A 15,535-nucleotide genomic window follows, 5' to 3' on the forward strand; every position below is an offset into this window, starting at 1 on the left:
GGGTTTTTGGCAAAGTTTTTTAATTTTTCACCCCTGCCATCCACCTTCTTCCCCATCCACAGAAAGCATCCAGCCCTGGAGGATTCATCCAAAAAGAATGGTATGCTTTGCAGTTATATTGTTTTTTCTTCTTTGGTTTGTTTTTGGGGTTTTTTTAGGGATTGCTTTTCAACAGAGAAGCAAAACTAGCCCTGAGAAAAAAGACCATTGAACCTCCCCTCATCCCTGTCCTTTTGCAGCCTCGGTTTGGGCTCTGTGCTGCCAGCCCCAGCCCTGCTGTGTCCTGGTGCCAGCAGTGGTACCCAGCCAAGAGGGACCGGGAAAACTGGGCTTGGAGATGTCCCCAGTGATGGATTTTGCTGCCATCCCATGGGCACTGCCCGTTGAAGCCACTGGACAGGTCTCAAGGGAGGGGCTTGATGGGCTACATCGGTCTGGCAGTGACGCCCCAAAAAGAGGAGCTGGACAAGCTCCCACCGAGCCAGCAGAGAGGGGTGAAAGCCAAGAGACAGGGACAGGGATTTGTCCTCCAATCTCCTTCTGAAACACAAGGACAGAATGTGTAGGAGGAGGTGCTGAAAAGGTGCTTTAATCACCTTTAGGCATGAGAATGCCCACGGGATCCTATTTTCATCTGTATATATCCCTAAATTTTTAAAGGATCATAGACCCATGGAATCTCCTGAGGTGGAAGGGACCCACAAAGATCATTGAGTCCAACTCCTGGCCCTGCACAGGGCACCCCAACAATCCCACCCTGTGCCTGAGAGCGTTGTCCTTTCAGGGTCCTGTCAGTGATGGAGTTGTGCTCATCCATTTCTCCCACAGCGCTCCCAAGTCACGTAACCTTTCCTGACTTTTCCTTTGCCTGCAGAGAGGACAAACATCCTGGGTTTAGTTTTATCCCTTCCCAACAAAGAAGACATTGAGGGGCTGGAGAGTGTCCAGAGAAGGGAATGGAGCTGGGGAAGGGTCTGGAGCCCCAGGAGCAGCTGAGGGAGCTGGGAAAGGGGCTCAGGCTGGAGCAAAGGAGACTCAGGGGGGACCTTGTGGCTCTGCACAACTCCCTGACAGGAGGGGGCAGCCGGGGGGGTCGGGCTCTGCTCGCAGGGAACAGGGACAGGAGGAGAGGGAACGGCCTCAGGCTGGGCCAGGGAGGCTCAGGTTGGATATTCAGGGAAATTTCTTCATGGAAAGGGCTGTCCAGCCCTGGCACAGCTGCCCAGGACAGTGGTGGAGTCCCCATCCTTGGAAGGATTTAAAAGCCGTGTGGCTGTGGCACCTGGGGACGTGGGTCAGTGGTGGCCTGGGCAGTGCTGGGGGAAGCAGTTGGATTTGTTGATCTTAGAAGGCTTTTCCAACCCAAACACTTCAGGGATTCTGTGGTTCTGGGATTCTGTGGATACAAATATGCTGCTAGCAAGAATTTTTCTTGCTCCTTTCCAGTCCTGTGAGATATTTTTCTCTCTCATGGAAGATGTTAGTAGAGTTCTATAAGCTATGAACACCTGTGACCATGCAAAGCTTTGTTTATAGTACAGTAGAAAAATATTTCGACAATGGATATTGTAGGATTTTAGCCAATCACCCCAAGGGGTGGCTGATCCTTTGATCAATTAGACTATGAAGAAAAAAAGTCTATAAAAGAGTTGTAAAATAATTAAATAAATCAATCTTGCTGCACAATTCCTGCCTGCTGGATCTCTCTTCTCCTCCCTACCACTGCGGGATACCGCGACAGGATTCTGTGATTGTATGGTTCTGGGATTCTGTGGTTAAGTGGTTCTGTCTTGTCTGCCCACCCTGGTGTGACCCACTGCTTTAATGCATCAGGTCTTTGATGTGAACCAAGCTGACCTTTATCTCCCCAACACAGTGCTGACCTTTATCTCCCCAACACAGTCTGGATCAGAGGGAAGCAAAAAATGTACCGGGACCTGGAGGACAAAAGCCACTGCCACCTCCTGGCTCATGGGGTGACTTAAACAGCTCCATGGTTTTGGTCCAGGTTCCTTAAATGGGCTCTTGGCTGGATCCCAGCATGGACCAGGAGCTCTCACACCCAACCTCCCTGGGCAACCCATGCCGAGTGAGGGCTTTCTGGGTTCTAACTATCAGTGAACTATCTTAGGCTTCTTCTTTTCATCAAGTCCAGGTGACCCTTCCTCATTGTCCTGGGTTGCAGTGTATTCTATTACCATCCCCATCAGCTGTTAAAATCAGGTGGGGCAGTGTTTCCTTGCCTCCTTCCCCCCAGACTATCTTGCTGTTAATTGCCCATCATTGTCCTGCCGCCTGACTCAGAGATAACTCCCTCCGGACTATCTTCTGTTAATGAGCCTAATCAACACTCTGCCTCATGACTCGTTACCCCATTGTGAGATGCTCCACCCAGAGGGAGGAACCAAGCATCCCATCGTGGATATAAGCTGAGGCTGAACACCAGAGACACCGGGGCTTCCCACTGGATTTCCAGAGGACAGGAGCTACACAGCCACCACTGGACTTCCAGAGGAAGAGCAGACTGTTTCACTACAGGATCACTGCTTCAGAGGACTGCAGCCACCATTCTACCAGACTGCTACCACCACCCTGCCTAACAGGGTGTCAGGTTGTACCTTGACTCTGTCAGTTTGACAGTGTTTTCTTTTACCTTTTTTTCCTCCTTTTCTTTAATTTCCATTAAATTGTTATTCTGACTTGGTGCCTCCCACTGGTTTGTTTTCAAACTAGCACACTCATACATTTCAATCCCCTGAACCCCTAAATCAGGCTGAAACGTCCCGGGGTTTCTGATTCCCTGGCTCCAGCGCTGCCACTGAAGTGTCTGGGCAATCATTTTCCAGTCAGTGCTTGAGTGGCTGGTGTGGATTTAGTGTGTCAGAGCAGAGACTCCACAAAAAGCAACATTTCCTGCATGCAGCACCACATTTCAGCATCGAAGATAATTCTGTATTCCCATCTGCTTTATTTTAAGCAGCTCCAGGGATGGAAAGAGCCACCTTAAGAAAATAAGCCAGCGCTATCCTGCTCCAGCCGCCCACGGGCTGACAGATTAAATCTCGTTTGCTTGTGCCAGAGTCTTGCTCACTTGTTTGTCATTATCTGGAGTTTTGTTAGGCTCTGTTAAAAAACAAAATCAGCAAAACAAAACTTTTTTTACTTTTTTTTTTTTTTTAATAAAAATGGAAGCTATGCCAGGGATGGGGAAAAGTACAGGCACACTCTTGGAGAGCAGCAGAGCAGCAGTGATCTGGTCCTGCCAAGGATGTGTGGATGGGAAGCTCTGGAAGACTGACAGGAGGAACTTCCAGCCGTGCCTCACCTTGGATACTCACCCATCCCCACAGCCTGTTTCCAGGGCTTGCATGGCCACCTCCACTTCTAATGGCATTTTAAAAAATTCTTTCAAAAATTTGCTGTTATCTTTGGAGTTCTCTTATCATGCACATCTTCTTCCACCCACGCTGGACACCAGAACTACGATATCACAGTGAATTACATCCTTCTCCATTCAAATTCAAGTGGAAGAAATCCTGTGAAGAGCTGAGCAGACACATTTTGCCACCCTACATCAGCTTTCCATGCTGGATTCACATCTCCCTTTCTTCCCCCTTTTTCTCCTCCCTTTCTGTTTTTTTTTTTTTTCTTGCTGCACATCCTGATCCAGAGAATAAATCAGGTGGACTGAACTTCGTTACTTGGGAAGCCACCACTTCCCAGACCACGTAATCACAGAGTCCTGGAATGGTTTGGGTTGGAGGGGACCTTAAAGATCATCCAATCCCAACCCCTGCCATGGGCAGGGACACCTCCCACTAGCCCACATTGCTCCAAGCCCCATCCAGCCTGGCCTTGGACACTTCCAGGGATCCAGGGGCAGCCACAGCTTCTCTGGGCACCCTGTGCCAGGGCCTCCCCACTCTCACAGGGAAGAATTTCTTCCCTGTATCCAAGCTAAACCTACCTGTTTTCAGTGTGAAATACCAGCTCTTCATAACCTCACCATATGCTGCAGAGCTGCTTTTGACAGTTCCAGAAATATTCAGGCCAGAGGAGCCCAAATGTTCCTGTAGCTCACGCAGACCAGCCTAGACCCAATCCTCTGGGATCTGTGAGGTCATCTGAGTGGTGGAGTGCCCGTGGGAAGTGCAGCTGTGTCCCAAAACCCAGCCAGTGTCCCCTCTGTGTCTGCAGGAGAGGTGGCAAACTGGTAGGGAAAAGGTGAAGGTCTAAGGTGGATCCAAATTGTGTCTACAACCCCTAAAGGAGGGTTTTAGAGAAGATGGACTCTTGGAAGTGCACAGGGAAAGACGTGAGGTGACAAATCCAGTGAGATGCAAAAGTTTCCACTGTGAGAGTGGAACATAGGACAAGGGGGATCAGAGAGGCTGTGGATTCTCCATCCTTGGAGATATTCAAAATTCTGCTGGACATAACCAAGGGCAATAAACTGGTGTTAGAAGAGGACTCATCTTTGATCCAGAGGTTGAACTGGAGGCCTCCAAAACTGTCCTCCCACCTCAATTATTCCGCAGTATTGACACATGGAACAGATGGAGGCACGTGAAATTATTCACATCAAACTGCTTGCAAAGCAAGACAGAGAAAGGGTTGTCCAGCACTGGAACAGGCTGCCCAAGGCAGCAATGGAGTCAGCAGCCCTGGAAGTGTTCCAAAAACATGTGGATGTGGCACTTGAGGATGTGGATTAGTGGTGAACATGGTGGTGGTGCTGGGGTGGCTTGGAGATCTTAGAGATCTTTACCAGCCTTAATGGCTGTGTCATTCTGTGCCTCCATGGTGAGTTTTCCCACCCAAATCTAAGCCTGGGTGATCTTCTCAGGGGCATGGGGTGAGTTTCTGGCAGGGCTGGCCATGGAATCCAGGCATCTGAATTCCAGAGGGCTGAAATTCCACCCGGATGTGCTGTAGGATAGACAATTTAGATCAAAAGCAAGGCCAGTTTTAAGACCATAAAAGTGCCTGTGGTACATAAACCTCTGTGGCACAATTTTAAAATCATCCTTTTTTACTAAAGAGAAACAAAAATCCACAAACAAAATCAACTTTTCCTTTTTCACCCCTCCCAAAGAAACCTCACCAAAATGATAACGAACAACCCGCACAGAATTTAAGAGGTGGAGCTGCACTTCTCTCTGGGTTTGTGGGTAATAAACAAGAGCAAATAGCTTGGAGGACCTGGGAGAGTTACACTTTTATCACCAGGGATGAAAGGGAAAAGGGACAAACGCAGTCTCTGGATAGACTCAAGCATGGAGCATCTCGTTTTGCCTTCACGGCCCATTGCAGAGTCATTACATCGACTCAAATAAATTGCCCAACCGTCAGGACGTGCTTTCTATCGACCTCTGGGGACCGAAGACAATGAAAGCTCCAGTGCTTGAATCAGGCTGGAATGTGAAGATTGATGTTTTTGGGAAGACTTGCTGACTGCAGCTTGGACCACTCTGCCAGGAGCTGGCTTTAAGGGCTGGGCTTTGCCGGGGCTGCTCCTCTCCAAATGGTTTTCCCATGGAGAGGCTTTGCCGGGAGCAAACGTCTTCCAGCATCCTCCTGCTCTTGGCTGGAGCAATTCCACTTGAAATAACCTCCCTGGCTGTGCTGGTGAGTAAAGAGGGATTTTTTTTTATGTGTAAGAATGCTGGAGGGAACAGCCAGAAAACAGCTTTGATTTTTTAATTTTCAATTTGTTTCCTTTTTAAAAATATTTTTATAATTTTCGTGAATGCACACTTGTGGTTCCAGTTATACCAACAGTAAATCCTTGACTTTATGTACAGAAGAGAATCAGTTAGTTGGCAAAGATCATCGAGTCCAAGCATTAACCCAGCACTGCCAAGGCTACTGATGCATTGAGGTGGCCACCTAAAACCAGAGACTGGACAAGAATAAGAGAATAAAAGTAGGTATTTATTTGAAGGGCCTTCAAAGGCTCACCCTGGGCAGTCAAAAGGCCACACCCAAGATGGACCCTGGGTCACGGGTTCTTCACACTTTTGTAAGTTTGGTCCATTTGCATACCAGGGTTAATTCTCCAGTTATAACCTCAGTTCATGATGTCATTACCCCAAGTTCGCCCCTCCTCTAGGTTTTAGTTTACACATTTTGGGGCCTGGGACAATCAAGGTGTCCTTGAAGAGCAAACCTAGAGAGGTTTGTTATGTCTACCCAGCATGGGAGAACAGCAGCTGACGGGCCACACGAAACTTCAGAGCTACACACTGGGCAGTGCAGGGTTTGAAAAATATCAAAGTTAAAACCTAAGGCATCACCACCACTTAAACACATCTCTAGATATAAAAATAAGGGGTGTTTCCACTTTGCCCATATAAAGTATTTTTAGTGCAATTCTGTTAAATCTGTGTCTGCAGTGATTGCACCTGATTTGCACCTTTCTCCATTGTCAGAAATGGTTTTTCCCCACCCTGCCCCAGGCTGTTGTGCTGTATGGATGTGTGGCCATAGCTCCCGCACCAAGGGTGGGCACATCCCAGCTGCAGCCAAACCTGGATGTCCCAAACCTCCCCCTAAAGGTGCAGCCAACTCTGCTGGAGATATTCATCCCACCTGGAAAAGGCTCTGGACAGCCAGCTCTGACCTTCAAGCTGACCCAAAGGGTTGGACTAAAGACCTCAGAGGTCCCTCCCAAACTCAGTCCTTCAATGTTTGTGGTGGAAATAGAAGAACACCCCTTCAAGGACATGAAGGAAAAAAACCCACACAGACTTGAATTTAAATCCCTTTGAACTTCTCCAAGATCAGCCAGAAGCTCTGATCTGATTTGATTTTACTTCTTTTTTTTTCTCACTTTACAGCCTTGACTTGAACTGAACTAAAACCCGTGGAACTGTTAATTGAAAACTGAGTGTCAACAGCAGTTCAGCGCAGAAAGAGTTTCAATTAAAAGCAATCTCTTCTTGCCATCCAAAGTAATATTTTCCCTCCTGGCTAAATTTTAAGTGAAGCACAAAGTGGTTGCTTGTCAATGCTTTAATGGGATCTGAGCTATTGTGTGGGAAAACTTCCTTTCACTCAGAGGCCAAGGAGCTTTTCATTTTTCGAGGCTGAAAGCAGAGGAAGGGGTTTTTTTGGTGTGACGTGGCTAATTTGCTCTTTTCTTCTGGGCTGTGTGGGTGAGGAGTGAGGTGTGATGAAGAACACTATCCAAAAATCAGGGCTGGGTGGGATGGGAGTCACCATTTCTCACTCCCTGCCCCTCCTGGACCTCCATCCACTCTTCTCCAGGTCAGTGCTCAGCCTGGCTCTGGTATTTATCCGGGATGAGTGGGGATAACATGGCCAGAAGATCCCCAGGTGCCCTCAGGAAGCTTCAGCTGTGTTTTTGGCCAGTTGATGCTGCCTGATCCACATGTGTGGGACACCCAAGGACATGAATTCTGGAGTGTTCCAGAGGAGGGGAGCAGAGGAGAAAGACTTGCTGAGAGGGTGCTGAGAGATGTAAGAGGGGAGCTGGGTCTGGGGGTGGGGGGAAGGCTGCCATCAAGCCTGGTGACATCTCCTGGGAAAGGGGGGCTTCTTGCAGCAGGAAGGGTTTGGATCACTTTCCCTGATGAAATCCAGGATGGAGACCATGTGGGAGTGAGTTGCGTTTGGGATGAGAAGAAACAACCTCAAGCTGTGCCAGGGCAGGTTTAAGTTGGATATTAGGGAAAAATTCTTCACGGAAATCGTTGTCCAGCTCTGGCACAGTCTGCCCAGGGCAGTGGTGTAGAAGGGTCTGTAATTAAATCATCCTCACAGCTTCCAAGGATCTGGCCTTGCATCCTGCTCCCTCCAGCGCCAACCTGGGTGGCCTTGCAGCAATCCCTTCTCCTCTTGGTCCCCAGACACAGCGAGGATGTAACAGGGTGTTGCCTTCCCGGCTCAGTGTGAAAGCCTCTAATGAAGCATGAGGGTGATTAAGAGCACTCCCAGATTTCTTTTCCTGAAAAGGTGTCTAAAACACCCTGAAAGGAAGTGGTGAAAATCGACAGCTGATGAATAAACTGCTCCTCATCACTGGGAAACGGAGAAAATGCTCTGCCTGCTGTTTTAGGGCTTTCACGTAAAAAGCATTTGGAAGAAGGTTGTGGGGGCTGCATCTCTGTGAGGTGTTCAGAAACAGATCATTTTGGGAACAAACCCACTGAATGCTTCTTTGTGCACCAGCTCCGCTCCCGGCTTTGTTTTCTGATCAGCATCAAAATGCTCCTTAACATGAAATTAAGGATGTGAGGTTCGTATCAGTGCTGCTCCCAGGCGAGCAAAAGGGATTTGAAGGCCCTCTCAGTTGTGTTAGGACCTCCTTTTTCATGTTTTAACGAATTCTGTTTAACCATTAACAGGGACGTGGGGCTGCTGACGGCTCCTGCAGGCCCTGGGGCTGAGCTCCCAGGGAGGAACACACCAAGGCTGAGGAGCCTCCAGCCCCACATCCCATCCTCCCTCCATCCCCAGCTGGGTTTTGTTGTGTGTGCACAGTGTGGCTGCTCTGCTCTATATTTTCTGGGCAGATGTGCTCAGCATGCTCAGATCTGCTGTGGCTCTGGGCTTCCAGACTTGTGTTTGTGTGGGGACAACCCCAAACACAGGGAATAGCCAGGGTTTGTGTGGCTGCACCGGTCCTGGGAGCACCAGTGTTGGCCAAAAGAGCTGCTTGTCATCGAGGGAGCCTTTCTGGGGTGCACGGGGCAGCCAGTGCTGGAGGAAGTCAGAACTGCTGTGCTATAAATGTGTGATCTGGTAATTTTTTATCCCTTTTTAATGAAAAGGAAATTGCTTGGGATTGAGAAGAAGTGGGAGCTTGAGCTGAAACTTGTACCCAAGTGCACAGTCCTGTTGCTTTTTGTTTTGCAGAGTGAAGGAATTTCTAACACTGAGGAAACGTGGCAGCAAGCGTTATTATTTCTTTCTTTATTTATTTATTCAAATCCATTAGCCCTTTCATAAACAAGTGGGAACAGCATTTCCTCTGTTTGCTTATCTCTAAAATGGGGAGATGGCACCGACAGCTTCCCTCACAGGTCTTGAGATCCTGCAGATCTGTGTTACCCTAAGAATCCCCCTTTTTTCTGGGCTGGTCTTTGCTCTAGTTTTATGTTTGGATTCTTTTTCTCCTTCTTTACTTCAAAGGTGTTGAGGAGATGAGCCAGGCATAACCGACTGAGATTTATCTCTGAGTGCATTCAGCAACACACATAAATCACTCCCAAGGTAGGTAAAGCATTATGAACAGGATCATTTCCATTTTGTTTTGCTACAAAGCCTCCTGGAAGAGTCGTGGCAGGTTGCCTTTGTGCTGAAAGATGCAGTGAAGTTGATAAAGAAATTCCACGAAGAGCTGATGTCAAGAGAAAATCTTTGCGAGACAGATGGGGCTTGGAGCACTGAATGTCGATAAATGATACCAGCAAAGTTCAAAAGCAGCCTCAACAGTTTCTGCTTGTCCTGTGGCTCATAATGAAGATGGTGATTCCTCTGGATGGTACCCCGGAGTCGCATTTGCCATGGCAGGGCTCAGGCTGGTGTTTGGCACATTGGTGTGGGCAGGAAATGATGGGGACCTGGGCAGCCGTCCCCTGGTCCTTGGTGTTGATCTAACCTGAGCCCCTCTGTGGGCAGAATTTACAGGGCTCTGCCTGTAAATCATGGGAGATATTTCTGCCTGTTGTTTTGGGCAAGATTCAGTAGGTTTATGTCCATCTGTCCAGTATTATCCTGGTATGATCCATCGAGCTTGTTCAGACACCAGTCTGGGAGCGGCGTGGCACAAGAGGGCAACCGACCTTGTGCAGCAGACTTGGGCTTTCCAGGCCTTTGAACTTGCACAGAGCAAAGGATTCTCCCTGCCAAAGCAGGCGGACAATTCCCTCCATTCCCAGTAACTTCCCATCAACTTGCAGCACCCTCTGTTTTGGTTTGCAAACAGCTTTGTTAACTAGAGGACGTGGGAGACCTTCCCTTGTGAAATCCTTGCTAAGTGTCCCTGGAAGTGTCCAAGGCCAGGTCAGAAATCGCTTGGAGCACCCTGGGATAGTGGGAGGTGTCCCTGCCCGTGGCAGGGGTTGGAACTGGGTGGTCTTTAATGTCCCTTCCAACCCAAACCATTCCATGATTCCATGCGTGTAAAATTAAAATAGTACAACACTTGTTCAGGGAAAAAAAGCCAACAACCAGCCCATACCCTCTAATTTTTATGTTTTTCAGGATTCTCACTTCCTTACAAGCTTGGTAGGACAGCAAGATATGATCCAGCTGATGATTCAGAGCTCTCTGGTGCTCCCAGCACAGCAGCTCTGTCACAGGACCAGGGTCACGGAGGTGTCACAAAATCAGTGACTCCTTTGACTGAGCTGCTGTTGGTCCTTCCAATACCTAAAGGGACTCCAAGAGAGCCGGAGAGGGACTTTGAGCAAGGACATGGAGTGACAGGACAGGGGGAATGGCTTCACACTGACAGAGGGAAGATTTAGATTAGATATTGGGAACAAAAAAAAATTGGTGTCAAAGTCAAATTCATCTTCTAGAGGCACCCTGGGACCTTCTATGAGCAAAGCTACTCACCAGCCTTCCTTGAGGACATTCAGGAGCCCAGGGGACAGGACAAGAAGTGGGCTGAGAGAGCTCTGCCACGGCAACTCCAGTGAGTGACCACAGTGGTGTGTCCTGGGAAAGTCACTGCCCCAAACTTCGCAGCTCTTACATGGTCCTGAAGCCACCCACTGTGGGCTACTGTCCACCATGGGTTTAGACAGACCTTTGTTTGCACAGGGGAGGGTTAGGTTGGATATTAGGAAGAATTTCTTCACTGGAAAGGTGCAGGCTGTCCAGGGCAGTGGTGGAGTCACCATCCCTGGAGGGATTTAAAAGATGTGAGGGTGTGGCACTTGGGGACAGGGTTTAATGGTGACCTTGGCAGTGCTGATTGGACTGGATGATCCTAGAGGGCTTTTCCAGCCTAAATGAATCTCTGATTCTGTTGTCTGGACTCGCCTGGGGTGGATCAGCTCTTGCCAGAGGTGCGCAGAGCTCCCAACAGCCCTGCCAATCTCCTGGCTCTGAGCATGCACACAAGAGAGACCAAACGTGGTCAGCCTCTCGCAGGAAACTCCCCAGCCGATATCCCAGGCAACTTTTCAGCCCTGTTTTATTTTAAGCATTCATGAGCCTTTCAGTCGTAGTGATATGCCATCAAATTTTGATGTCTAACGAAGCAACAATCATCTCTTCCCTTCCCTTTTAGAGCAGCTGAGGCTTTCAGTAACATTATCCTGCCGTGTTTTGACATCTGGCTTGTCAGCAAGAACATTATCTACCCCAATGTGTTTTTTCCATGAGCAAAACTTCGACATCAATTCCCTGGCAGGCTGGAGAGGTCCCGCTGCATGCAACACCTCCCGCTCCCAGATAGTAAACACGCTCCCAGACACAGGGCTTGGAGCCTCTCTGCCATTCCCAGACAAACTGAGATGTGAAATCTTGCACCAAGTGACCGCCCTTGGACTGTGCCATAAATCCCAGGAATCCTGGTGGTCCCTCTTTGGTGTAGGCTCTGGGGACAGGGTGGTTTCTTTCAGTGTCACCACCGCCACCATCACCAGTGCGGTGTCTCACCAGCGTTGAGACACCCACACCAATGTCCACAGTGCAGAGGTGTGGTTTGGTGGCCTGATCATTGTGCCAGAAGCCACCTGAGGTGCCCTCAGGAATATGACAGGCTGTGAGGTGTGACACAGGTGGGAAAGGTGCAGGTTTCCAGCTCTGATTGCAAATCCAGGCCCAGTTGCCATCTCTAAGCCTTGCTGTTGGCCAATTTTTAGTCAGTGATTTTCAGCCACTGTGGATGCAGGTGTGGCCCTGGGATATTTCCCACCCTGGGATGGACCACCAGAAGAAGACCAGCTTGCTGATCACTTGTCTTTCCACCTTCTTTTCCACAAAATTGTTCAGGAATGGTGTGTACCACCTCAACATCTTCCTACCTCATCATCTTCCTGCCACGGTGGCATTTCTGGGACTCGCAGCCATCTGCCTCCCCCCCGGCAGCAGCGCTGCTGCCAGGAAGGATATAACATCTCCAGTGACTTCCATGGACTCCCAGAGCACTCCTGGCCCCCTTCCACCCTCTCTGCACCTTGGGCCAAGTACGGCTGAGTTGGCATCTTTGGTCTGTTGCCACTTTATCCTGGAAGGCCTCGGCAGTGCTGGGATTTGCCAAGAAGAGGGATCTCAGGAGCATTTCTGCCAAGCCCAGATGGCACTTCTGCTTCCCTTCTCCTTCAGGCTCCTCTCCATGCCCTGGCCAGCACACAGGGTGGGTGTCTCCAAATCCCAGTTTGAAGATTACTGTGGATTCAGGCTAAACCTCCACATCTTTCTGCCCAAAGGCCAGCAGGGCTTAGAGCTGTGTTCAGTCCTGTCCCATGGCAATCCTGTGTCCCCTTTCCCATCAGTGTGCACATTTCCTCCATGTCTGATTGCTGGAGGAAACCTTCTCCCACTTGGGAGTGTAGATACTTCGGGGAGAATTTCAGGGCCATCTCTCATGGAATCCCAGAGTGGTTTGGGTTGGAAGGGACATTAAAGATCATCCAGTGACCTGAATTTAAGGTTGATGAGGCCCTGGCACAGGGTGCCCAGAAAAGAAGTGTCCAAGGCCGGGTTGGATGAGGCTTGGCGCAGCCTGGGCTAGTGGAAGGTGTCCCTGCCTATGGCGGGGGTTGGACTAGTTGGTCTTTAAGGTCACTTTCTACCAAAGCCATTCCATGATTCCATGATTCCAAGACACCCGTTGGGAAGGAGGACACGTGGGGCCAGCTGTGTGTTCCACCCCTGTGTCTCGTTGCCCTCCAGTGTTCCCAGCCAGGGATATTTTGTTCTGTCTGAAGCTTCTCCCACTCAGCAGCCCGGAGTGTTTTCTCCTCCTAACGAGATGTGAAGGCAGGCAGGCCCTTTGCTGGTGCACACAGCTATTTTTGGCTGCAGGAGGACTGACTGTAGCTCCTTCTAATTGCATAAGCATTTGTATAATTCATTGGCACTGGGTTTCCTCGCTGGGAGCCCGGGCATATGGAATGCAAAAGGACTTGTGCGTTTCCCCTCTGTCCTTTCTTTCCTCTCCAGCGACTGTTCTGCAGGCGATGGGTTTAATGCCAGGTCAAATCCCCTCTGCTGGCAGGAAATGCTCTGTTTCATCCCTTTCCCAGTTTCTTGAGGAGTTCAGGGCAAACCCAGGAGGATCTGGGAAAGTATTTCCTCCCACGGATTGCAGAGCACATGCCTGGGAGCGGCGGATCGGGAGCTGGAAGCCAAGCAGCCGAACAAACTCCCGGGGAAGAGCTTCTGAAATGGCACGGGTGGGTTTGGTGCTGGGAATGACTCACGCATCCGAAGCTTTGGGATCTCCAAACAACACTGAAAAACAAACCTGTGGCCACCCCTCCCTCCTTGGGGACACGTGGTACCTGTGAACGCAGAGGAAGGGTGGCTCCGGGGAGACCAAATTTTGTGGCCTTTCAACACTTAAAGGGGGCTCCTGGGAAAGATGGGGACAGACCTTTAGCTGAGTCTGTAGCAACAGGATGAGGGCTGATGGTTTTAAACTAAAAAGAGGAGAGATTTAGATGAGATATTAGGATGAGATTTTTTACAATGATGATGGTAAAACACTGGCACAGGCTGCCCAGAGAAATTCCCGCCTCTGGGAACATTCCAGGCCAGGTTGGATGAGACTTGGAGCAACCTGGGAGAGTGGAAGGTGTGTCTGCCCATGGCAGGGGGAGTGGAACAAGATGAGCTTTAAAGTCTCTTCCAACGCAAACCATTCCATGACTCCATGATTTTATGATTCTGTGACTCTCTGATTGCTGGAGAGGCTTTTGAGGAGGAAAATGTAAATCTTCCACTGGGGAACATGAGAAACATGAATGCTCTTCATAAAGCGGGGTCTGGCTCACAGTGATCATCCCCTGTAAGTGGTGATGCCTGAAAGGGCTCTAATCTCCTTAAGATCATCCGTTTGCTGGATATTTTCACTCCATTCCATTGAAAAGTGGTCAACAAGTGTTGAAGATCAAAGCAGAGGAGAGGGGAGTGACACAGACAGCTCTCCTTCCCTTAGGAACCCGGAAAAAAAAAAGATTAAATGATAATAAAGCGGGGATTAATGATCATTAGCCCTGCTGTCAGCACCCAGCAGGAGAGCACCCAGCCTGCATCCTGCGAGAGGCATCGGCTCGTGTGGGCTGGAGGCATGCCTGGAGCTAAAACGAGCTCTGCAGCTGCTGCCACGGGGATATTTTCGGTGACAAGTGGAGACTGGCTGTGAGTGCGTCGAGATGTGGCGTTCAGTGAACGCGGGGGCTCCGCTGCCTCCCCTTCCCTCGTCACCTGTGCTCGGGATGTGGTGGCAGCAAAGCCAAGGTTAACAAAAACTCGGATTTAACACCTCCAAAGTGATGGGATTGCCTAAAACAATCCACAACAGACTTAAATCTGAAACAGGGCTTTGGGCAGGCTTAGGGATGGAGCTGAGACGAAATCCACGCAAGCGCTGATTTGCTTCACAACAAAAGAGTTCAAAGCATTCCCTTTGTTTTCAAAAAGAAAAGTTTTCCAAATCCCAGAGCATTGTATTTTTAGGCATCTGAGGCAAATAATTGCTGTGGAAGAGGAGACTTGCTGGCTTCGTGACAGGGGGAAAAAAAATACCTGCCTCTCTTGCCAGCTGCCTGCTTCTGACAATGCTCCGTGTTGTGCTGGGGGACCTGAGCCTCCTCCAACCCAAAAGATTCTCATCAGTGGCGTAATTACACCTCAATCACGGTCATTTGTGTCCCTGGTTTTTCACACTTGAAACCTTAATGTCTATTTTCATTTTTAAAATGTTTATTTTAATTTGATGTTAATTTTAAAAGTCCATTTGAAATTTTTTAAATTTAATTTTTAAATGCTCGCACTGTTGCTGGAAACACTCTCCAAAGCTGGAGGGTGGCTCCACGCTCGTGGAATAACAGGAGATTTATTTATTGCAGGCTCCACACCTGGAGGTGAAAAGGTTCCTCTGAACTTGCCAGGCAGAAGAACAGAGCAGCTGTGTAAATACCTAGGAAGAGGACTTGCAGGGAATTGCATCTTTAACCTTCTTTTTGCCATCCCTGGGCTGACTTCATCCTCCAGCTGGGAGATCATGAGTCCTTTAGTGGCTGCAGCGCTCGAGCCATAAACTTTCATCCTCTCCACAGGGATTCTGGTGACTTCCCCTCGGAGTTTGTTGAGGTCAGAGCAGAAGAGCTGGTTGAGGTTGAGCCCAGAAGAACTGGCTGTGCCTGGTTGTGATGTCCTACGAAACAACTCATCACCTCAGCTAAAAATGTTGCTTTCCTCCACCTGTTTCTGCCTGTTGCTGGAGACAAGCAGATGGGAATGTGTCTCCCTGTGTGGTGTTTCTCCCTTCCCTGCTCCCTGGACTCATGGATCTTGCCAGACAGCAGGTGCTGGATGCTGAAAACAG

This window comes from Corvus kubaryi, unplaced genomic scaffold (genome assembly GCF_017639235.1).
Source record: "Corvus kubaryi isolate FWS band 111438036 unplaced genomic scaffold, C.kubaryi_AGA036_p1.0 split1-131, whole genome shotgun sequence".
NCBI classification, from domain to species: domain Eukaryota; kingdom Metazoa; phylum Chordata; class Aves; order Passeriformes; family Corvidae; genus Corvus; species Corvus kubaryi.